This window comes from Salmo salar, chromosome 09 (genome assembly GCF_965601325.2).
Source record: "Salmo salar chromosome 09, fSalSal1, whole genome shotgun sequence".
Classification (NCBI taxonomy): domain Eukaryota; kingdom Metazoa; phylum Chordata; class Actinopteri; order Salmoniformes; family Salmonidae; genus Salmo; species Salmo salar.
In genome coordinates this window covers 36,339,311-36,365,543 of record NC_138299.1, presented here as the reverse complement: position 1 = coordinate 36,365,543, position 26,233 = coordinate 36,339,311, and the positions used below count along the sequence as shown (strand labels likewise).

Below are 26,233 nucleotides of genomic sequence, written 5' to 3'. Positions count from 1 at the left end.
AAAAACTACAAACCATTTCCTGGTTGGATTTCTTCTCAAGTTTTTGCCTGCCATATGAGTTCTGTTATACTCACAGACATCATTCAAACAGTTTTAGAAACTTCAGAGTGTTTTCTATTCAAATCTACTAATGATATGCATATCCTACCTTCTTGGCCCTAGTAGCAGGCAGTTTAATTTGGGCACGTTATTCATCTGAATTTCCGAATACTGCCCCGTGTCACCAAGAAGTTAACTTCAACGAATCAAGACCCGCCATAGGATATCAACAGTGACAACAGCCGGTTGCTATTTAAGTGATAGTTTGACTTAAAAAAGTATATGTGTATTGGTGTGTGGCCATATGGAGGATCTACTCTGTCCTACTGAGTTCGTATGCTAGCTCGGTAGCTAACTCAATTTGGCTAACGTTAGCCACTAGCTATGCTAGCATGTAATTACATTCCAGACCAAGTGTTGGTGGTGGTGAGCTACAATCCACCAATCACAGGAAGTGTGATATAAACAAGAAGCAGATGGGGAACGTGCGGCCATGCTGCATGCTCTTCACTGACTTCTTGGCTCAGTTGTCCATTGGGAACCTGTTTGCATGTGGGCAACGCCCCCCCTCGAGCATCCCATTGGTCCTGCATGAACGCTTCCATCTGCCGAACATCCGCCTTCGCCGTTGTTAACAGAACTGCAGAAAACAGGGCCCAACAGGCCCACCCCTTCTTCTGTGGGGTTTATCTGTGGCTGGCATCCAACGTTATTGTGCATTAATGTCTCCTACTGTAGAGGAGCTCCCCCGCCTCCCCCCTTTTCTAACTAAAAATAGACCAATAGAAGAATAAAGAGGGGTTCCTGCAGATGCATGAATACCCACATGCAGGAATGCCCCGAATTGCAGGCCGCAATTGCACCCTTTTCGGGTAGCTTAAGGACATCTGGAAACCCAGTAGTTGGGCTTACCATAACCGTAGTGGTTGGCTAGGCTGGCTAGGTTAATAGCTAGTTTGGAAAATAGCTAACGTTAGCTTGCTGGCTAAGATAACTGCAGATGGCTAACATTATTTGATAACTGGTTAGATGGCGTTATGTATTTCCAAAACATTGGTTTTCTTTAATGTAGCTGTAAGCTAGGTGTTGATAGAAACTGGCTTACTCATGTAGTGCTAACATAACATTAGCAGGCTGGTAAGGTTAACGTTAGCAGACTAGTAGGGCTAACGTTAATAGGCTAGTTGGCCAGCAACCTTGCAAGTTGATTTGTAACAATACATTCATAAAGTATTTGCTTGTAAGTTGGCTGAAAATGTTATTGATGAGTGTAGTCATGAGTGCAAATGATTTGGTTAAATTTGAAGTTATACATTTCAAGTTATTTCTGTTGGAATTTACGTTATAGGGAATAGGCTGGCTTGCCGGGTCCTCCATATTACATCACATTTTCCAACATGACGTTGGCATTCTTCTGAATTCTGATCGAGTTTATGTAATAACTCGAAAAATAGAAAGGTGAGGTGTAACTTTGCATTGGGACTTTTGATGCATATTCTAATGCAAATGCATATGTTACATGTGGTTAAGTTTATGCTACCTACCCTTTAAGGTATATTTACTTTTACTCAAGTATGGCAATTTAGTACTTTTTCCACTACGGAACCAATCAAATCTCCCTGTTACAATTTTAACCTAGTGTATGTCATTGGCGTCAGCTGATGGAGGCTGGAGGCAAAAAAGTGCATACATTTTTGGACCATTATTTGGACAAACACTTCATCAGAGATTTTAGATTGGATTGGAATAAAGCCCTCCCTTTAGCTAGTCTCATTGTAAGAAAACAAGTTCGATATCATACAGCTAGTTGTCACATGATCTACATTGGGGCGTGGTTATATGAAAACTTGTGCGTTTACATCACTCACAGTAGTCAGCCAGACTTTTTGTAAACATTGAGGATGATTTATAAATGATCCTTCTCTATCGCCTTGTGTGTTAGTTTGTGTTTTGATCTCTGCACTCCTGAGTGCTACGTTTTGGATGATAAAATCAGATTAGGGAGAGAGTTTGATGGCATTGGAGGTTTGAGCGGTGGAGGGCTAATTAGCTAATGCTAGCTGCTAAAACTAGGCTTCTTCCTGGTTCGACTGTACGAGAAAGATCAATGAAACAAAAGAGTACATTTACAATCTAATCGTTGTCACTTTCTGACACGTTTCCCTCTTCGTTTTAGGCAACATCTCGCCTGCTTGTAAATTATACTGAATCCTACCGCAGCCAGATAATGGACTACCATTTCAAGGTAAATTAGCTACAAATGTAAACATTCTTATGGCATGACTGAATACCTCTTATCTCATTTAATGGGTAGCCATTCATTAATCATATCTTTGTATGAGATCCAAAACATTATGTCACTTTTATTTGCTGTCTGCAGCCAAACTTTAGGGCGTCTCTACACATCCTGAAAGTGGAGATTGGAGGTGACGCTCAGACCACAAGTAAACATGGAAAATGCCTCCTGCACTTCCTATGTTAGCTTCCTAAATAGCACCCTATTCCCCTTTCTAGTGCACTACTTTTGCCAGGGCCCATAGGGAGGTATACTTTGTGTTTATCACTTATGACAGGCAAAACATTTATTTGAGTTACCTTACCTAGCATGTATAGGATTTTGCATTCTACAATGTAGGCTAGTAATAGCTGAAGAGTACATTTCAATTCAGTTTTTTCCCCCTAGATGGAACAGAACCCTCACACATGCACTAGGGGGTATGAGTGGTGGCTGATGAGAGAAGCCAAGAAGAGAAATCCCAACATCACTCTCATAGGTGAGGCTGGACGACCATTGGAGCCTTTCTGCCGTACTATGATTAGGATAACACACTATACTATACTGAACCAAAATATAAACAACAATTTCAAAGATTTTACTGAGTTACAGTTCATAGAAGGAAATCAGTCAATTTAAATACATTTGGCCTTAATCTATGGATTTCATATGACTGGGCCAGCCAATCTGTCACGTCCTGACCAGCAGAGGGCGTAATTGTGTTAGTCTTGGTCAGGATGTGGCAGGTGGTTTGTGTTTGTTAAATGTTGTGTGGGTGATTGGACTCCCAATTGAAGGCAGGTGTGTTGAGTTGCCTTTGATTGGGAGTCCTATATAGGAGTGTGTGTTTTTCTTTGGGGTTGTGGGTAGTTGTTTGTGATCACTGCTTGTTTAGCCTGTCACACTGGTGCCGTCGTGAGTATTGTTTTTGTTGGTTTTCATGTGGATGCTTTAATTGTTTCTCATCAATAAATATGAGTATCCACATTCCCGCTGCGCCTTGGTCCATTCCTAATGACGGACGTTACACAATCAGAATTAGTTTTTGTCCTCAAAAATACTATTGCAGACAGAAATACTCCTCAGCACCCCTCCTCAGACGATCCCGCAGAAGAAGCCGGATGTGAAGGTCCTGAGCTGGCGTGGTTACTCGTGGTTTGCGGCTGTGAGGCCAGTTGGATGTAGTGCCAAATTCTCTAAACAACGTTGGAGGTGGCTTATAGTAGAGAAAGGAACATTAAATTCTCTGGCAACATCTCTGTTGGACATTCCTGCAGTCAGCATGCCAATTGCACTCTCCCTCAACTTGAGACATCTGTGGCATTGTGTTGTGTGACAACTGCACATTTTAGAGTGGCCTTTTTTGTGTTATGATCATGCTGTCTAATCAACTTCTTGATATGCCACACCTGTCAACTGGATGGATTATCTTTGCAAAGGAGAAGTGCTCACTAACAGGGATGTAAACAAATGTATCCACAAAATTTGAGAGAAATAAGCGTTTTCTACGTAAGGAAAAAAAGATCCCAGTAATGATTTCACCTCGTGAAAAATGGGACCAAATTGTACTTGTCACATGCGCCGAATACAACACCTTACAGTGAGGTTACAAGGCAGTTTTAAGAAAATGCCTAAATAAAAGTAACAAATAATTAAAGAGCAACAGTAAAATAACAATAGGGAGGCTATATACAGGGGGTACCAGTACAGAGTCAATGTGCGGGGGCACCGGTGTCGAGGTAATTGAGGTAATATGTACATGTAGGTAGAGTTATTAAAGTGACTATGCATAGATAATAACAGAGAGTAGCAGCAGCGTAGAAGGGGGGCAATGCAAGTAATCTGGGTAGCCATTTGATTAGATGTTCAGGAGCCTTATGGCTTGGGGGTAGAAGCTGTTTAGTAGCCTCTTGGACCTAGACTTGGCGCTCCGGTACCGCTTGCCAGTCTATGACTAGGTTGGCTGGGGTCTTTAACAATTTTAGGGCCTTCCTCTGACACCGCCTGGTATAGAGGTCCTGGGTGGCAGGAAGCTTGGCCCCACGGTGATGTACTGGGCCGTACGCACTACCCTCTGTAGTGTCTTGCAGTCGGAGGCCGAGCAGTTGCCATACCAGGCAGTGATGCAACCCATCAGGATGCTCTCGATGGTGCAGCTGTAGAACATTTTGAGGATCTGAGGACCCATGCCAAATCTTTTCAGTCTCCTGAGGGGGAATAGGTTTTGTTGTGCCTTCTTCATGACTGTCTTGGTGTGCTTCGACCATGTTAGTTTGTTGGTGATGTGGTAGCCAAGGAACTTGAAGCTCTAAACCTGCTCCACTACAGCCCCGTCAATGAGAATGGGGGCATGCTCAGTCCTCCTTTTCCTGTAGTCCACAATCATCTCCTTTGTTTTGATCACGTTGAGGGAAAGGTTGTTTTCCTTGCACCGCACGGTCAGGTCTCTGACCTCCTCCCTATAGGCTGTCTCGTCGTTGTGTCATCGGCAAACGTAATGATGGTGTTGGAGTCATTCCTGGCCGTGCAGTCATTAGTGAACAGGGAGTACAGGAGGGGACTGAGCACGCACCCCTGAGGGGCCCCCGTTTTGAGGACCAGTGTGGCGGATGTGTTGTTACCTACCCTTAACACCTGGGGGCAGTCTGTCAGGAATTCCAGGATCCAGTTGCAGAGGGAGGTGTTTAGTGCCAGGGTCCTTAGCTTAGTGATGAGCTTTGAGGGCACTGTGGTGTTGAATGCTAAGCTGTAGTCAATGAATAGCATTCTCACATAGGTGTTCCTTTTGTCCAGGTGTGAAAGGGCAGTATGGAGTGCAATAGAGATTGCATCATTTGTGGATCTGTTGAGGCGGTATGCAAAGTGGAGTGAGTCTATGGTTTCTGGGATAATGGTGTTGATGTGAGCCATGACTGCAGAGGACTGGAGTAGAGTCATTTTCTCTGAAGAATCCCCTTTCCGATTGTTTGGGGCATCCGGAAAAAAGCTTGTCCGGAGAAGACAAGGTGAGTACTACCATCAGTCCTGTGTCATGCCAACAGTAAAGCATCCTGAGACCATTCATGTGTGGGGTTACTTCTCAGCCAAGGGAGTGCGTTCACTCACAATTTTGCCTAAGAACACAGCCATGAATAAAGCATGCTACCAACACATCCTCCGAGAGCAACTTCTCCCAACCATCCAGGAACAGTTTGGTGATGAACAATGCCTTTTCCAGCATGATGGAGCACCTTGCCATAAGGCAAAAGTGAGAACTAAGTGGCTCGGGGAACAAAACATCGATATTTTGGGTCCATGGCCAGAAAACTCCCCAGACCTTAATCCCATTGAGAACGTGTGGTCAATCCTCAAGAGGCGGGTGGACAAACAAAAACCCAGAAGTTAACTGACAGCATGCCAGGGCGGATTGCAGAGGTCTTGAAAAAGAAGGGTCAACAATCCAAATATTGACTCTTTGCATCAACTTCATGTAATTGTCAATAAAAGCCTTTGACCCTTATGAAATGCTTGTAATTATACTTCAGTATTCCATAGTAACATCTGACAAAAATATCTAAAGACACTGAAGCAGCAAACTTTGTGAAAATTTATATTTGTGTCATTCTCAAACCTTTTGGCCACGACTGTGTACACGTCCTGGTAATCCGTCTGGCCTAGTGAATGTTGACCTGTTTAAAGGTCTTACTCACATTGGCTGCGGAGAGCGTGATCACACAGTCGTCCAGAACAGCTGATGCTCTCATTCATGTTTCAGTGTTACTTGCCTTGAAGCGAGCATAGAAGTTATTTAGCTCATCTGGTAGGGTTGTGTCACTGGGCAGCTCTCGGCTGTGCTTCCCTTTGTAGTCTGTAATAGTTTGCAAGCCCTGCCACATCCGACAAGCGTCGGAGCCGGTGTAGTATGATTCGATTTCTATAATGATGCTTTGCCTGTTTGATGGTTCGTCGGAGGGCATTGCAGGATTTCTTATATGCTTCCGGGTTAGAGTCCCTCTCCTTGAAAGCAGCAGCTCTAGCCTTTAGCTCAGTGCAGATGTTGCTTGTAATCCATGGCTTCTGGTTGGGGTTTGTGGTGTTTATTTTTTGGTTCATTATAGATATGTTTGCCTTTCAAATTAGAAGACAAGCAGTAGGATATATCCAGTGCTTAACTTGGACTGAAATAGGAGCCGGTACTGTTTATATTTATGTGCGGGAACTCTGCAATACTTTTGAGCTAAGGGAGGTGGATTAACTCACTCTGTTCTGGTGTGCTCCTGCCCAAGCCAAGCGCTGGATATATCTGGTAGGATTTCACAGGTAAGACTTGTAGCTAGTGTGTCAAATTTTGCATAGGCCATTAGATAAGCGTCAGCTGTGGTCGTTCTCTAACAATGGTCTCTGTTAATGTTACCTCTTGTACCTGTATGCTTGCCGTGGGCCTTCCCAGGTTGGGTTGGGCAAGGGAAGAACTGGCCATACGACTTTCCTGATGTAACTGCATCTTACTTGGTGTCCTGGATCTTAGGAGCCAAGCAGTACCATGACCTGGATATTGATTATGTTGGAGTGTATATTCTATTTGTTTTTGTGGGTTGTATATTGAGAATATTGTAATTTATTTAACCAGGGAGGGCTCATTGAGATTTTAAATCTCTTTCTCAAGGGTGTCCTGGCCAAGATAGGCAGCACCAAGTCATTACACAATTACAGACAGACAACATGAAAAACTACAAGTAATCTCGTAAAAATCACGGGATAATAACAAAATCATAAAACAGCAAATTTAAAAACATTGACAGGTCAAGGAATCAGCCTCAAAATCTGTCATCAATTATTTAAAAGCACCAATCGGGACAAGTTCTTCCAGTTTAAAACTATTTTGTAAGGATTTTCATTAAAGCCCTTTTACCAAATTCAGTACGGACATTTGTAACAGTTAGCAGGATAAAGTCCTGTGAATGAAGAGAGTACCCACCACATTTCTGAAGAATAAAAATATCAAAATAAAATGGTAGTAAACCCAAAATGGCTTTGTAAATAAAAGTATATCAGTGACTAAGCATACGAGTGACTAGAGAAGGCCAGCCAACCAGTGGTGGAAAAAGTACTAAATTGTCATACTTGAGTAAAAGTAAAGATACCTTGATATAAAATGACTCAAGTGAAAGTCAGCAAGTAAAATACTACTTGAGTAAAAGTATTTGTTTTTAAATATACTTAAGTATCAAAAGTAAATGGAATTGCTAAAATGTACTTAAGTATAAATAATTTCAAGTTCCTTATATTAAGCAAACCAGAAGGCACAATTTTCTTGTTTTTTAGTTATTGACGGATTGCCAGGCACACACACCAACACTCAGACATTATTTACAAACTAAGCATTTGTGTTTAGTGAGTCTGCCAGATCAGAGGCAGTAGAGATGACCAGGGATGTTCTGAGTACAATGTAAAAAGTACATACTTTTCTTTAGGAACGTAGTGAAGTAAAAGTTGCGAAAAATATAAATAGTAAAGTACAGATACCCCAAAAATCTACTTAAGTATTTTTACTTACGTACTTTACACCAATGCAGCCTACCCTGGTTTATAAAGTGCAGTGTTGCGTAAGAGTTTTGCAGTTTAAAATAAATCTCAATGCTCCATGGTAAAGGGTGTCAATTGATCTCAAACACTGAGCAGAAGCATTCATATATAAAATATCACCATAGTCTAGGCATAAATGTAGCTGATAGACTCTTTCTGGCTTCAAAAGAAAAGCAGGCCTTACCTGGTAAAATAAGGGTAAAAAAAAAGCAGGCCTTATCCTAACTTCAGCTAATTGGATACAAACATGATCTACATATGTGTTCCTTCAATCTACCCACCTGTTTAAACATATGCTGTTCTGTTGGTCTATAAATGCACTGTTCCATACCAAACAAAAATACTCTCAGATGCATTTTCACCAAAGTAAAGTGTTAAATTACATTGCATCATTAAACCCAGATGCCAGTTAAGGTGATTGAGGAACTGATCGGTCTTTCAGTTCGCTTTTGTCACCAGTTAGTTATTCCACTCCACCCTTCTAGAACACTTGGCAGGCAAGCGATAAGGAAGTCTGCGTGATGCCATCCCGTTTCATACCTGTGATTGCTCTGTTGTGTTCAGACTAGCCAGTAAGCTGAATGTTGGTGGCTGTTTTTACTTCAGATGCCTGAGCAGTCAGGAGATGTAGATGCCTAACACAATTACAGTCAACTCCTGGTAAATCCAAACTTTGTTTTAAGTGCATTTCAGTGCACCAGTACAAATTCAAATACATTCTTCATAATTCATCTGCATATCTGAATAATCTTATTTAGTGCATATATTCATGGCAGTCCCAAGACATTGCATTTACCAGGAGTTGATTATCTGCTAATAGAGAATGTGTCCGCTCTAGTATCTAAGATGCATCTATTGCATGGCGCCGGCATATGTTAAAGTAAAAGGTGAATACAATAGTGTAGTGCATGGTCCTGAATGGTTCTTCAATACTTCATCACCTTCTCACTCACCTCTCTCTATCTGTCACTGGGTAGCTGCTGCGGCACACTCTGGATAAGGGGGGTTTGGAGGTCAGAATCATAGCCAGTGATAACCTATGGCAGCCCATAACCTACTCAGTGCTTGTCGATCGAGAGCTGGCCGAAGCAATTGATGTGATAGGGTAGGAGAGTGTTTCTGCTGAATTCTGCTGCGTCATCTCTTGAAGAGACCACCTCTTCCATTTACTGCATGAAGCATTTCTTCCATCGTTTCAGAAAATATTCCTCAGGCCTACATTCTGCATTCACAGTGCTTATTTTTTTTTTACATGATTCCGACTGTTATTTCATAGTTTGGTGTCCATTATTATTCTACAATGTAGGAAGTAGTAAAAAGAAAGAAAAACCTTTGAATGAGTAGGTGTGTCCAAACTTTTGACTGGTACTGTATAAGTATGTGCGTGAACATGTGTTTGTATGCGTGCGCGTGTGTGTGCATCACCTTCATACCATTCCATGTGTGTGGCCTGACAGGGCCCACTACCCAGGCACCACCACAGTGATGGAGGCCCGGAAGACGCAGAAGAAGCTGTGGTCGTCTGAAGACTGTAGCACTTTCAACGACGAGGCGGGGGGAGGCTGCTGGGCCCGCATTCTCAACCAGAACTATGTCAACGGACTCATGACTGTGTACGTTTTATTTATTTAATTCTACACAAAATCAGCCTAAGTATAAAGCCGCCAGAAAGTGTAATGGGGTGTCTGCTGTCTCTGGGCGAAGAACAGCAGGAGAATTTGTGAGTGGTCAGCCTGGGGACAGTGACACTGGAGATGCGCGTTCATGAGAATTCTCCATTTTTTTCTTTCAGCCTTTGAATGAATACAACGTTGCCTGGTTGGAATATTATCGCTATTTTACGAGAAAAATAGCATAAAAATTGATTTTAAACAGCGTTTGACATGCTTCGAAGTACGGTAATGGAATATTTTGAATTTTTTTGTCACGAAATGCGCTCGCGCGTCACCCTTCGGATAGTGACCTGAACGCACAAACAAAACGGAGCTATTTCAATATAACAATGGATTATTTGGAACCAAAACAGCATTTGTTGTTGAAGTAGAAGTCCTGGGAGTGCATTCTGACGAAGAACAGCAAAGGTAATCCAATTTATATAATACTAATTATGAGTTTAGTGAGAACCAAACTTGGTGGTTGTCAAATTAGCTAGCCTGTGATGGCCGAGCTATCTACTCAGAATATTGCAAAATGTGCTTTCGCCGAAAAGCTATTTAAAATCTGACACCGCGATTGCATAAAGGAGTTCTGTATCTATAATTCTTAAAATAATTGTTATGTATTTTGTGACGTTTATCATGAGTAATTTAGTAAATTCACCGGAAGTTTGCGGGGGGTATGCTAGTTCTGAACATCACATGCTAATATAAAAAGCTGGGTTTTGATATAAATATGAACTTGATTGAACAAAACATGCATGTATTGTATAACGTAATGTCCTAGGAGTGTCATCTGATGAAGATCATCAAAGGTTAGTGCTGCATTTAGCTGTGGTTTTTGTGACATATATGCTTGCTTTGAAAATGGCTGTGTGATTATTTTTGGCAGGGTACTCTCCTGACATAATCTAATGTTTTGCTTTCACTGTAAAGCCTTTTTGAAATTGGACAATGTGGTTAGATTAACGAGAGTCTTGTCTTTAAAATGGTGTAAAATAGTCATATGTTTGAGAAAATGAAGTTATAGCATTTTTTAGGTATTTGTGTTTCGCGCCTGCGATTCCACTGGCTGTTGACTAGGGAAGTTAACACCCTAGCCATCCTACAATCCAAGCTTGATGCGCTCAATCTCACACAAATTATTAATGAACCCACCAGGTACCACCCCAAAGCCGTAAACACTGGCACCCTCATAGATATCATCCTAAACAACGTGCCCTCTAAATACACCTCTGCTGTTTTCAACCAAGATCTCAGCGATCACTGCCTCATTGCCTGCATCCGTAATGGGTCAGCGGTCAAACGACCTCCACTCATCACTACCAAACGCTCCCTGAAACATTTCAGCGAGCAATCCTTTCTAATCGACCTGGCCCGGGTATCCTGGAAGGATATTGACCTCATCCCGTCAGTAGAGGATGCCTGGTTATTTTTTTTAAATGCCTTCCTTACCATCTTAAATAAGCATGCCCCATTCAATAAATGTAGAACCAGGAACAGATATAGCCCTTGGTTCTCTCCAGACCTGACTGCCCTTAACCAAGACAAAAACATCCTGTGGCGTTCTGCATTAGCATCGAACAGCCCCCGTGATATGCAACTTTTCAGGGAAGTTAGAAACCAATATACACAGGCAGTTAGAAAAGCTAAGGCTAGCTTTTTCAAGCAGAAATTTGCTTCCTGCAACACAAACTCAAAAAAGTTCTGGGAGACTGTAAAGTCCATGGAGAATAAGAACACCTCCTCCCAACTGCCCACTGCACTGAGGATAGGAAACTCTGTCACCACCGATAAACCCACTATAATTGAGAATTTCAATAAGCATTTCTCTATGGCTGGCCATGCTTTCCACCTGGCTACCCCTACTGCAGTCAACAGCACTGCACCCCCCACAGCTTCTCGCCCAAGCCATCCCCATTTCTCCTTCTCCCAAATCCATTCAGCTGATGTTCTGAAATAGCTGCAAAATCTGGACCCCTACAAATCAGCCAGGCTAGACAATCTGGACCCTCTCTTTCTAAAATTATCTGCCAAAATTGTTGCAACCCCTATTACAAGCCTGTTCAACCTCTCTTTCGTGTCGTCTGAGATTCCCAAAGATTGGAAAGCAGCTGCTGTCGTCCCCCTCTTCAAAGGAGGGGGCACTCTTGACCCAAACTGTTACAGACCTATATCTATCCTACCCAGCCTTTCCAAGGTCTTCGAAAGCCAAGTCAACAAACAGATTACCGACCATTTCGAATCCCACCGCACCTTCTCCGCTAAGCAATCTGGTTTCAGAGCTGGTCATGGGTGCACCTCAGCCATGCTCAAGGTCCTAAACGATATCGTAACCACCATCGACAAGAAACAATACTGTGCTGCCGTATTCATTGACCTGGCCAAAGCTTTTGACTCTGTCAATCACCACATCCTCATCGGCAGACTCAATAGCCTTGGTTTCTCAAATGATTGCCTCGCCTGGTTCACCAACTACTTCTCTGATAGAGTTCAGTGTGTCAAATCGGAGGGCTTGTTGTCCGGACCTCTGGCAGTCTCTATGGGGGTGCCACAGGGTTCAGTTCTTGGGCCAACTCTTTTCTCTGTATACATCAATGATGTCGCTCTTGCTGCTGGTGAGTCTCTGATCCACCTCTATGCACATGACACCATTCTGTATACTTCTGGCCCTTATTTGGACACTGTGTTAACAACTCTCCAGACGAGCTTCAATGCCATACAACTCTCCTTCTGTGGCCTCCAATTGCTCCTAAATACAAGTAAAACTAAATGCATGCTCTTCAACTGATTGCTGCCTGCACCTGCCCGCCTGTCCAGCATCACTACTCTGGACGGTTCTGACTTAGAATATGTGGACAATTACAAATACCTAGGTGTCTGGTTAGACTGTAAACTCTCCTTCCAGACTCACATCAAACATCTCCAATCCAAAGTTAAATCTAGAATTGGCTTCCTATTTCGCAACAAAGCATCCTTCACTCATGCTGCCAAACATACCCTCGTAAAACTGACAATCCTACCAATCCTCGACTTCGGCGATGTCATTTTCAAAATAGCCTCCAATACCCTACTCAACCAACTGGATGCAGTCTATCACAGTGCCATCCGTTTTGTCACCAAAGCCCCATATACTACCCACCACTGTGACCTGTACGCTCTCGTTGGCTGGCCCTCGCTTCATAATCGTCGCCAAACCCACTGGCTCCAGGTCATCTACAAGACCCTGCTAGGTAAAGTCCCCCTTTATCTCCGCTCACTGGTCACCATAGCAGCACCCACCTTTAGCATGCGCTCCAGCAGGTATATCTCTCTGGTCACCCCCAAAGCCAATTCCTCCTTTGGCCGTCTCTCCTTCCAGTTCTCTGCTGCCAATGACTGGAACGAACTACAAAAATCTATGAAACTGGAAACACTTATCTCCCTCAGTAGCTTTAAGCACCAGCTGTCACAGAGAAGCTCACAGATCACTGCACCTGTACATAGCCCATCTATAATTTAGCCCAAACAACTACCTCTTCCCCTACTGTATTTATTTATTTTGCTCGTTTGCACCCCATTATTTTTGTTTCTACTTTGCACTTTCTTCTACTACAAATCTACCATTCCAGTGTTTTACTTGCTATATTGTATTTACTTTGTCACCATGGCCTTTTTTGCCTTTACCTCCCTTATCTCACCTCATTTGCTCACATTGTATATAGACTTATTTTCTAGTGTATTATTGACTGTATGTTTGTTTTACTCCATGTGTAACTCTGTGTTGTTGTATGTGTCGAACTGCTTTGCTTTATCTTGGCCAGGTTGCAATTGTAAATGAGAACTTGTTTTCAACTTGCCTACCTGGTTAAATAAAGGTGAAATAAAAATAAATAAAATAAAGTGAACTTAGCAGTTAGACAAGTTGAGCCTGCTTAGATAATTTATTGTCAATTGTCACAGAGATGCTGAAATTTGTAATTTTTTTCTTTTGGTACTCCGTCTGCGATTGAAATAGTTGACTTTTGTCGTTAGACTAAATAGAGTTAGTTGTCAATTATGGCGCTGGCTGAGAATACGTAGTTTTCGCCCCCAACCTTACAGAAATCTTTCTCAATCTCCTTCTCAAAGCTAAGGATCCAGATCACGTTCTGAGCATGTTATTTTACTTACACTACATAGCTACTGCTCACACTCCCCTTTATGTTGCTCCCTTTACTCACCCTCTTCTGAACCTTGATGAAGAAGCCTACACTGAGTGTACTTTAGGAACATGACATGGACTGACCAGGTGAATCCAGGTGAAGGCTATGATCCCTAGTTGAAGTCACCTGTTAAATCCACTTCAATCAGTGTAGATGAAGGAGAGGAGACAGGTTAAAGAAAGATTTTTAAGTCTTGAGACAATTGAGACATGGATTGTGTATGTGTGCTATTCAGAGTGACAAAATATTTAAGTGCCTTTGAACGGGTTATGGCAGTAGGTGCCAGGCGCACAGGTTTGAGTGTGTCAAGCACAGCTACATTGTTGGGTTTTTCACACTTAACAGTTGCTTGTGTGTATCAAGAATGGTCCACCACCCAAATGACATCTAGCCAACATGATACAAGTGTGGAAAGCATTAGTCAACATGGGCCAGAATCCCTGTGGGAAATGTTTGACACCTTGTAGAGTCCATGCCCCGACTAATTGAGACTATTCTGAGGGCAAAAGGTGGAGCAACTCAATATTAGGACAGTGTTCCTAATGTTTTGTCCACTCAGTGTTTGTGTGCCTCATATTTCTGAACAGCTAAAATAAAAAATAAAAATGTGTGGCGATTTAAACAAACATTCCCAAAATGAAATATATGATTGTTCAGCACCATATCCTGGAACCTGGTAGCCAGTTACTATGAGGACCTTCCCTTAGGGCGAGATGGCTTGATGACAGCTGAGGAGCCCTGGATTGGGAACTATGTGGTGGAATTACCCATCTGGATAACTGGTAACCCTCTGCACTTAAAGGAATGGATGGTTCACCCTCAAATTGTTGTTTTTCATATATTTTGTTATGAGTTACACTTGTTAACACTTGCAAAGTAGGTACAGATTACCACAATGATGTTTGATGTCCTTCTTACAGTTTCGCTATTATGTGAAGCTTCCCCAAAAGTAGCTATCAGCATCTCACATTTCGTTTTGAAGCAAGTGACAACTGCTAATATAGAAAGACTTCATAAAATCATTTGATTATTTGATTTACATTTGACAATATTGTCTCTTAGCATACGCCACCCAGTTTAGCCAGCCTGGATGGACCTACCTGCAGGCCGTTGGGCATCTGGCACACGGGGGAAGTTATGTCACGCTGACAGCAAGGGAAACCTCACCATCATCATAGAAACCATGGTAGGTATTTATCTTCCTGTATATTACGTCTGTTAAACTGAATATTTATTCTGAGTAATGCTATCTAATGTTAGTAGAAGGCTTCATTATTTTGTTGATTGTACACTGTGCTTTGAACCATTTCCTAATTTGAATAGTCCATTATAGTAAAGCTCTTTTTAGATCTCTAAAGCTTAACTTTTAAGGCTGGTTTTGGAGAAAGTCAACAATTTCCTCAGGCTCTCTCTTTCATACTAAGCTGTGCTTTCCCAGGAGCCTCCGATCTAAACTTTAGCTAGTAAACGGAAGTCCGGTGAGTTATTAGCTCACTTCCGCTGTCTGTTGATGCAAGGACCGTGTTGTGACCATAGTTTGTTTGTAGATTAAATTGTCTGTGACACAACATGACTGTGAAATGTGATAAATGTTTATTTTTCGATCTTTCAGACTCATGATCATTCTGTGTGCGTAAGGCCTCCACTCCTGCCCTTCAATGTCACACCCCAGAATGTAACATTCCAACTCAATGGATCTTTTGTGAGTATTGTTACAGTTATTGCATGTCTGTTAATGATTAAAAGGCTACTTTGTCTTAGTAAACGTGTCTCTTTCCTAGGCCTCGATCAGAGAACTACAGGTATGGCAGTCGAGGTTTGACTTCAAGACTAAAAAGCCATTCTTCTTCAAGAAACTGAGCCCCTTAATTTTCTAAAGGACAGATGTTCCGCTAGCGGAACGCCTCACCAATATCCAATGTTAGAGCGTGGCGCGAAATACAAATACCTCAAAAATGCTATAACTTCAATTTCTCAAACATATGACTATTTTAAACCATTTTAAAGACAAGACTCTCGTTAATCTAACCACATTGTCCGATTTCATAAAGGCTTTACAGCGAAAGCAAAACATTAGATTATGTCAGGAGAGTACCCTGCCAAAAATAATCACACAGCCATTTTCAAAGCAAGCATATATGTCACAAAAACCAAAACCACAGCTAAATGCAGCACTAACCTTTGATGATCTTCATCAGATGACACTCCTAGGACATTATGTTATACAATACATGCATGTTTTGTTAAATCAAGTTCATATTTATATCAAAAACCAGCTTTTTACATTAGCATGTGATGTTCAGAACTAGCATACCCCCCGCAAACTTCCGGTGAATTTACTAAATTACTCACGATAAACGTTCACAAATTAATTAACAATTATTTTAACCTGTTAGGGCTAGGGGGCAGCATTGACACGGCTGGATAAAAAACATACCCGATTTAATCTGGTTACCACTCCTACTCAGTAACTAGAATATGCATATACTTATTACATATGGATAGAAAACACCCTAAATTTTCTAAAACTGTTTGAATGGTGTCTGTGAGTATAACAGAACTCAAATGGCAGGTCAAAACCTGAGAGATTCCTTTACAGGAAGTGGCCTGTCTGACCATTTCTGGAACTTCTTTGCCATCTCTATCATTTACTAAGGATCTCTGCTCTAACGTGACACTGCCCACGTCGTCCATAGGCTCTCATAGCCCGGGAAAAAAGAGAATGTCGTCATTCCAGCCCCAGGCTGAAACACATTATCGCCTTTCTCAAGTGGCCCATCAAGAGACACTAGCTTATGCGCGTGACCCCGACCGCCCCCGCCTTTGGGATTTTTTCCTCTGTTTGCCGAAAAGGAGATTCCCTGTCGGAATATTAGCGCTTTTCTACGAGAAAAATGACGTAAAAATTGATTTTAAACAGCGGTTGACATGCTTCGACGTACGGCAATGGAATACTTCGAATTTTATTGTCAGGAATTGCGCCAAGCGCGCGACACTTCTTTACTATTTCGGATAGTGTCTGGAACGCACGAACAAAACGCCGCTATTCGGATATAACGATGGATTATTTTGGACCAAACCAACATTTGTTATTGAAGTAGACGTCCTGGGTGTGCATTCTGACGAAGACAACAAAAGGTAATGACATTTTTATAATAGTAAATATGATTATGGTGAGTGCTAAACTTGCCGGGTGTCTAAATAGCGAGCCCGTGATGCCTGGGCTATGTACTTAGAATATTGCAAAATGTGCTTTCACCAAAAAGCTATTTTAAAATCGGACATATCGAGTGCATAGAGGAGGTCTGTATCTATAATTCTTAAAATAATTGTTATGCTTTTTGTGAACGTTTATCGTGAGTAATTTAGTAAAATGTTAGCGAATTCCCCGTAAGTTTGCGGGGGGTATGCTAGTTCTAAACGTCACATGCTAATGTAAAAAGCTGGTTTTTGATATAAATATGAACTTGATTGAACAAAACATGCATGTATTGTATAACATAATGTCCTAGGGTTGTCATCTGATGAAGATCATCAAAGGTGAGTGCTGCATTTAGCTGTCTTCTGGGTTTTGGTGACATTATATGCTGGCTTGAAAAATGGGTGTCTGATTATTTCTGGCTTGGTACTCTGCTGACATAATCTAATGTTTTGCTTTCGTTGTAAAGCCTTTTTGAAATCGGACAGTGTGGTTAGATTAACGAGAGTCTTATCTTTAAATGGCTGTAAAATAGTCATATGTTTGAGAAATTGAAGTAATAGGATTTTGAAGATTTTGAAAATCGCGCCACAGGCTGGCAGTGGCTGTTACGTAGGTGGGACGAATTCGTCCCGCCGGTCCCATAGAGGTTAAGAATTATAGATACAGAACTCCTTTATGCAATCGCGGTGTCAGTTTTTAAAATAGCTTTTTGGCGAAAGCACATTTTGCAATATTCTGAGTAGATAGCTCGGCCATCACAGGCTAGCTAATTTGACAACCACCAAGTTTGGTTCTCACTAAACTCATAATTAGTATTAGATAAATTGGATTACCTTTGCTGTTCTTCGTCAGAATGCACTCCCAGGACTTCTACTTCAACAACAAATGCTGTTTTGGTTCCAAATAATCCATAGTTATTTTGAAATAGCAGGAGTAGTAACCAGATTAAATCGGGTATGTTTTTTTATCCGGCCGTGAAAATACTGCCCCCTATACCATAACAGGTTAAAGGTAAACTTACTCCTCTGACAACTGTGATCTTTTTATGTACATATATACAGTTGAAGTTAGAAGGTTACATAAACTTAGGTTGGAGTCATTAACCTGTTGGGGCTAGGGGGCAGTATTTGCACGGCCGGATAAAAAAACGTACCCGATTTAATCTGGTTACTACTCCTGCCCAGTAACTAGAATATGCATATAATTATTGGCTTTGGATAGAAAACACTCTAAAGTTTCTAAAACTGTTTGAATGGTGTCTGTGAGTATAACAGAACTCATTTGGCAGGCCAAAACCTGAGAAGATTCCTTACAGGAAGTGGCCTGTCTGACAATTTCTTGCCCTCCTTGATCATCTCTAACAAATACAGGGGATCTCTGGCATGACGTGACACTTCCTACGGCTCCCATGGGCTCTCAGAAGGCGGGAAAAAGCTGAACGATGTAATTCCATCCCCAGGCTGAAACACATTAGCGCGTTTGGCAAAGTGCTCTATCAGAGGACCATTAGACTGAGGCTTGTGCATGAGGGGATAGCATGCTTTTACTTTCACTCTCTTTGTAATAAAAACGATTTCCCAGTCGGAATATTATCGCTTTTTTATGAGAAAAATGGCATAAAAATTGATTTTAAACAGCGGTTGACATGCTTCGAAGTACGGTAATGGAATATTTAGAATTTTTTTGTCACGAAATGCGCCATGCTCGTAACCCTTATTTACCCTTTTGGATAGTGTCTTGAACGCACGAACAAAACACCGCTATTTGGATATAACAATGGATTATTTGGGACCAAACCAACATTTGTTATTGAAGTAGAAGTCCTGGGAGTGCATTCTGACAAAGACAGCAAAGGTAATAACATTTTTCTTATAGTAAATCTGACTTTGGTGAATGCTAAACTTGCTGGGTGTCTAAATAGCTAGCCCTGTGATGCCGGGCTATCTACTTAGAATATTGCAAAATGTGCTTTCACCAAAAAGCTATTTTAAAATCGGACATATCGAGTGCATAGAGGAGTTCTGTATCTATAATTCTTAAAATAATTGTTATGTTTTTTGTGAACGTTTATCGTGAGTAATTTAGTAAATTCACCGGAAGTGTTCGGTGGGAATGCTAGTCACATGCTAGTCACATGCTAATGTAAAATGCTGGTTTTTGATATAAATGTGAACTTGATTGAACAAAACATGCATGTATTGTATAACATAATGTCCTAGGGTTGTCATCTGATGAAGATCATCAAAGGTTAGTGCTGCATTTAGCTGTGGTTTGGGTTTATGTGACATTATATGCTAGCTTTGAAAAACGGGTGTCTGATTATTTCTGGCTGGGTACTCCGCTGACATAATCTAATGTTTTGCTTTCGTTGTAAAGCCTTTTTTGAAATCGGATAGTGTGTTTAGATTATTGACAGTCTTGTCTTTAAAATGGTGTAAAATAGTCATATGTTTGAAAAATTGAAGTTTTTGCATTTTTGAGGTATTTGAATATCGCGCCACGGGATTACACTGGCTGTTGAGTAGGTGGGACGCAAGCGTCCCACCTAGCCCATAGAGGTTAAAACTCGTTTTTCAACCACTCCACAAATGTCTTGTTAACAAACTATAGTTTTGGCAAGTCGGTTAGGACATCTACTTTGTGCATGACAATACATTTTTCCAACAATTGCTTACAGACAGATTATTTCAGTGGGTCATAAGTTTACATACACTGAAAAATTCCAGAAAATGATGTCATGGCTTTAGAAGCTTCTGATAGGCTAATTGACGTCAATTGGAGGTGTACCTGTTGATGTATTTCAAGGCCTACCTTCAGACTCAGTGCCTCTTTGCTTGACATCATGGAGAAATTAAATAAATCAGCTAAGACCTCAGAAAAATAATTGTAGACCTCCACAAGTCTGGTTCATCCTTGGGAGCAATTTCCAAACACCTGAAGGTACCACGTTCATCTTTACAAACAATAGTACGCAAGTATAAACACCATGGGACCACACAGTCGTCATACCGCTCAGTAAGGATACGTGTTCTGTCTCCTAGAGATGAACGTACTTTGGTGCGAAAAGTGCAAATCAATCCCAGAACAACAGCAAAGGACCTTGTGAAGATTCTGGAGGAAACAGGTACAATAGTATCTATATCCACAGTAAAACGAGTCCTATATTGACATAACCTGAAAGGCCGCTCAGCAAGGAAGAAGCCACTGCTCCAAAACCACCATAAAAAAGCCTGACTACGGTTTGCAACTGCACATGGGGACAAAGATCGTACTCTTTGGAGAAATGTCCTCTGGTCTGATGAAACAAAAGTAAAACTGTTTGGCCATAATGACCATTGTTATGTTTGGAGGAAAAGGGGGGAGCCTTGCAAGCTGAAGAACACCATCCCAACTGTGAAGCACTGGGGTGGCAGCATCATGTTGTGGGAGTACTTTGCAGCAGGAGGGACTGGTGCACTTCACAAAATAGATGTCTCATGAGGGAGGAAAATTACGTGGATATATTGAAGCAACATCTCAAGACATCAGTCAGGAAGTTGAAGCTTGGTCGCAAATGGGTCTTCCAAATGGACAATGACCCAAGGCATTCTTCCAAAGTTGTGGCAAAATGGCTTAAGGACAACAAAGTGAAGGTATTGGAATGGCCATCACAAATCCCTGACCTCAATCCTATATAACATTTGTGGGCAGAACTGAAAAAGTGTGTGCGAGCAAGGAGGCCTACAAACCTGATTCAGTTACACCAGCACTGTCAGGAGGAATGGGCCAGAATTCACCCAACTTATTGTGGGAAGCTTGTGGACGGCTACCCTAAACATTTGACCCAAGTTAAACAATTTAAAGGCAATGCTACCAAATACTAATTGAGTGTATCTAAACTTCTGACCTACTGGGAATGTGGAAATAGCGGAAATAAATAATTCTCTCTATTATTCTGACATTTCATATTCTTAAAATAAAGTGGTGATCCTAACTGACCAAAGACAGGGAATTTGTACTAGGATTAAGTGTCAGGAATTGTGAAAAACTGAGTTTAAATGTATTTGGCTAAGGTGTATGTAAACTTCTGACTTCAACTGTATATATTTTTTTTATACAAGAGGTGTGTGCCCAAGCTTCTGAAAGTGTTAGACATAGTGTCATCTTGTCTTTGGATCTTGTGTTGAGTCTTGCACAGCATGATATTTCTCCTCCTGTGACATTTCACATCTCCAAACTAACTTTTATGAGCGGTTACACATTTTTTTGCCACATTTCCATGTGTTTCATGCTGGCTCCCTTACACTTTCCTTGCTAGATTTCTGATGGTTTGTTCACCTTGAGCCTGTATGTAGATGAGGTTTACACTTTAACTACCATAACCACTGGGCAGAATGGGACTTACCCTGATCCACCTCCCTTTGGCCCATTCCGCAAAGTATACAAGGATGACTTTAATGTTGGTCAGTACATTTTAAAGGGAGAAATGTCACTATATCTACCAAAAACGACACGCAAATGATCAAAAAACATTATATCAAAATGTAAATGATTAATGCGTTTCTCTTTCGTGCTTGCTCATGCGCTCTGTCTGTCTGTCTGTCTGTCTGTCTGTCTGTCTGTCTGTCGCGATCCCTTCCTTCTCTGAGGCCCCAGACTTTGCTGACCATGTTTGAGTATTACATAAACCTGACGGACCCTGGTCCTCATGTCTTCCTGCACCAGGTGGTCACACAGATGCCTGTTACCTGGGCAGCAGATGCCGAACAGACCATTAGCGTCATCGGAGACTATAAATGGTGAGGAATCAGGCCAGGGGGAGTGGGGGGCGAAGTATAGGGTGAAGTTGCCCATAGTTGTTGATCTAGGGTTAGTTTAGCATTTTCCCCACTAATGGTTAAGGTTATGATTGGGGCAGGGGAAGCTGATCCTAGATCTGTACCAAGGGGAAACTTCTTAGACTCCTGCTCAAGTCATTATAATAACGTTAATTAGAAAGGGCTTTTAATACATTTATCTGCCTTGATGTGCTACAAATGTGTTATGAAACTGGTGCGTGTAATTACTGGAAAGTAAAACGGGTCAAGAAAGAGGGCATTTTACGGTGTAGAATTGTAATTGTGTATACTGTGTGTTTTCCAGGCAGAATCTGACAGTGAGCTGTGATGTCTTCATGGAGACGGTGAAGTCTGGAGGAGTGTTCATCGCAGCCAGAGTGGACAAAGGAGGCGGGTCGGTCCACAGCGCCAAGGGAGTCTTCTTCTGGGTGTAGCAGATGGCTCCAACAAAGTCACCAATGACCTTGGTCAGTATTTTACTGAAAATAAATGTCAATGGATGGACATTTTTCCAGACACAGGTTAAGCCTAGTCTAGGACTAAAAAGGCATCTCAATGCCGATTTATCCATTGAAAGAGATTTTACATTTGAGTCACTTAGCAGACATTCTTATACAGGGGTAAAAGTAGATTTAATTTCTTCCTGGTACGGGACCTCCTGTGTGTGCGAGCGCTTGCACACAAAACATTTATGAGCGGCAGAATGGCCCTTTACATTCTGCCGCCATGTGCGTTCTGCTGCCCTAGGCTAGACAAAACATTACCACCCCCATCCTATCCCCTCTAAACTAGAATAGAATTCAGGAGGGGTCGGCAATAGGTTTGGACTTGGGACCATTTTTTTTCTCAGCTAATATTCGGCAGAACAGAACATAATGGCAGCCCAATTCATAGACCTATGCTACAAATTAAACCCAATTTAACATATCTGATTAGTAGGATATATAAATCAGTTCAATGTCAGTAATATATCCTAATATTTTCAATCTGATTACTGTGATAAAATCACCAAGATCTCTCTTAAATTCGTTTTTTTTATGTTTCCTTGTGCGTTGATTGGGGAAAAACAGCTTGCATTCAACAGAAAATATAGCTCTGAAAGTCTCAAAAGAAAGGTGGATCATGAAAATAGAAGTTTCAGGGAAGAATGGATAGAGAAATGTGCATTCTTACCATACTTGCCCAATGTCAAACCAGAGTGTCTTGTTTACAAAGAAATGGTTTCTGTTTGCAAATAATGTAATATTAGACATGAGTATGAATCTAACTAGGCACTTTAAAAAGTTACCTGTCCAACCACACAGGCGGCTCGACCAACACAGAAAAATGGAAACTTCAACTGCTGGCTACTTGTCCGTCACTTAGCCCAACAACAGAAGTGTTTCCCTAAATGCTGCCTGGGACAGAATAGCAAAGTACATTTTGCTATACATTCCGCAGCTCAGCTTCAGAATGTCATAGAGACTAATCGATATATCCCATATGCATCAGTCACGTCTTTTGTGGGCATTTTAAAGCTTGTTTGTAGCGTAAGGCATCACAGAGTTAAGCATTGTTATAGAACACTTTGTATTATCTGGATGCTTTTTATTTAGTTCAAAATATAAAGCTAACAATGGGTATCCTATTTTGCATTTTACTTAAACAAACAGTATGGCATACCCTCAATTAATTTGAGCCCTGGTTTTACCGAAACACACCAAGCCGTTCCCAGACACGGAGGTATTTAAATGAAGTCAAATTAAAATGAAGACAATTGTTGAAATGAATTACTTTCAGCACCATTTACTATCTGTCTGTTTGACTATGCCACTCTAAAGCTGATGTCTGCCCGCTTGCCTTTTTTTTTCTCATGCACTTACTCTCTCCTCATTAATAAGTTAAGGATTTTTAAAAAGTGTCTGTTTCATGACATTGTAATACATTTGGCCTCCAGTCTGGGGCTACAGAAAAGGCTACTCCACAGGCTACTCTTTCTACTGTAGGCTACACAGGCCTAATTTATGTTCAATTGATTTGATGAAGCGCTGCATCTCTCCAACAGCACTCTGCAGAGGCGCGCTGGACATGGATAAGATAAATATTTTTGGTAAAATGGGCATAGCTTATCATGAGGCAGCATCAGCGCTCACTTAAGTAGCCCTCATGCCACTGAGTGAGAGAAGTTATCATTGTTTTGGGGCAGAATAATGTGAGGTGTTGTGTTGTTGGAGGTGCATCTTGGTCAAACTGCTGATCATAGATTTATGTTTAGAATCCCTATTAATTCAATAGCATCTGTGGGCCTATGTATGACCTTTTATTGTGGCATGAACCCAACAATCACTTCAAAGGGCTCCTTTACTAGGCTTCCTGCACACGTTTATCAACTGGCAACATATCTCTGGCAACAGTGGTGAATGGAAAGAGACTACTTCTGTTGCACTAAACACCACAGTGTCATGCAATTTGGTGACAGAATGAATTGCTCCACTAAACACCACAGTGGCATGCTATTTAGTGACAGAATTAATGGCTCCACTAAACACCACAGTGTCATGCTATTTAGTGACAGAATTAATGGCTCCACCAAACACCACAGTGTCATGCTATTTAGTGACAGAATTAATGGCTCCACCAAACACCACAGTGTCATGCTATTTGGTGACAGAATTAATGGCTCCACTGCTGTCTGTGCGAGTCTCGGTTTTCGGCCACTCATCTCTGCCTTGGCAAAATGCCAGTGTTTTCCTCGAACCACATGGTATTTTGGAACATAGGCTATACCACCCGCTTTCAAGTTGATTCGCTCATGTTTCATGCCTCAGACGTGAGGAAATGATAAATAATGCTGTAATAGTCTACAGTTTTGACATTTTGTTTTCATTGTTGTGGTAGGATCATGTTTTGCCAGTACGGCGTACCCCCACTATTTATTTTGCCGGGACACCAATGTTTGTAAACAATGTAATCATAAACAAAAACTGTATAGCCTCAAAACATGGTTAAAACTATAATTTTGATATCGTGGATGGTCAGTCCTTGAATCCATAGCTCTGTCTTTGAATCTGAGTGGTTACATTTCTCCAGCCCCATCCCTTAACTTTTTACCAAAACAGTGGTGGGGAGTCACTTTCTTTAGTGTTTGAACTGCAGATTATCCCTTTAATTGTTTGAAATGACACCTGCGTTTAACAAATTCCTGCTTATCAGTTAATGTATTGTTGTGTAGTGCACAAGCCATTGATATATTAATGCCTATTGTTTACCAAGTCTTATTTGTTTCACAGTTGGAGAGACTGGGCTTGCGGAGGGTCATTCTGGAACGAGAGCGTACGGCTGGCGCACGCTATCCCTCACAGTCGAGGTACGTTCACAACTTCAATTTCTCAAAAAGCATATTTCGACCTGGAGTTGAAGGTTGCACAGGATTACGATAAACTAAAGGGAGAGATTCTGACTAGACTGGGAGTGACCGATACCGTGAGGGCACACCGCTTCCACCAGTGGTCCTACAGACCGGGACAACCCCCCCGAACACAGATGTTCGACTTGATTCACCTGGCACGGAAATGGTTGCGACCGGAGACCCGTTCGTCCGCCGAGGTCTTCGAGACCATCGTACTCAACCAGTTTCAGCGAGGTCTACCCCAAGAAGTGCGACGATGGGTTGGCCAGAACGAGGTACTTTCCGCCGACCATCTCGTGGGCCTGGTTGAACGGTATTGTACGGCAGGAACAGCTGAGCAGGCGCAGGAGGAAATATTCCCATTCCCCAGGCCTGGGCGAACCAGCGGACAGGGTAAGACTGTCCCAACAGGTGGAGGGGGAGGAGAGCAGCGTGGGGCCATGAGGAAAGAATCAGAATCGGGCCGAGACACTAAGGGAAAAACCGGAAACCGGGACTGGGGGTCGAGGAGGTCTCCCCCCCCCGAAACCCTATTATCTGTTACAATTGTAATCGACCGGGACATATTGCAGCCTACTGCCCTATTAACCTGTTATGGCTAGGGGGCAGTATTTTCACGGCTGGATAAAAAACGTACCCGATTTAATCTGGTTACTACTCCTGCCCAGTAACTAGAATATGCATATGATTATTGGCTTTGGATAGAAAACACTCCAAAGTTTCTAAAACTGTTTGAATGGTGTCTGTGAGTATAACAGAACTCAAATGGCAGGTCAAAACCTGAGAGATTCCTTTACAGGAAGTGGCCTGTCTGACCATTTCTTGAACTTCTTTGCCATCTCATTCAATTACAAAGGATCTCTGCTCTAACGTGACACTTCCTACGTCTTCCATGGGCGCTCAGAGCCTGGGAAAAACCTGAATGTCGTCATCCCAGCCCCAGGCTGAAACACATAAACACATTATCGCCTTTCTCAAGTGGCCGATCAAGGGACTGTGGGCTTAGGCGCGTGCCCTGGCCGCCCCCGTCTTTGTGATTTTTCCTCTGTTTGCCGAAAAGGAGATTCCCGGTCGGAATATTATCACTTTTTTACGAGATAAATTGCAT

The 26,233-nt window shown here is 41.8% G+C and overlaps 1 pseudogene; it reads left to right on the top strand.

The window, feature by feature from the left end:
- Positions 1–1,940: 1,940 nt before the first annotated feature.
- Positions 1,941–25,802, top strand: LOC123744778 (galactocerebrosidase-like; annotated as a pseudogene).
- The last annotated feature ends 431 nt before the right edge of the window (positions 25,803–26,233 follow it).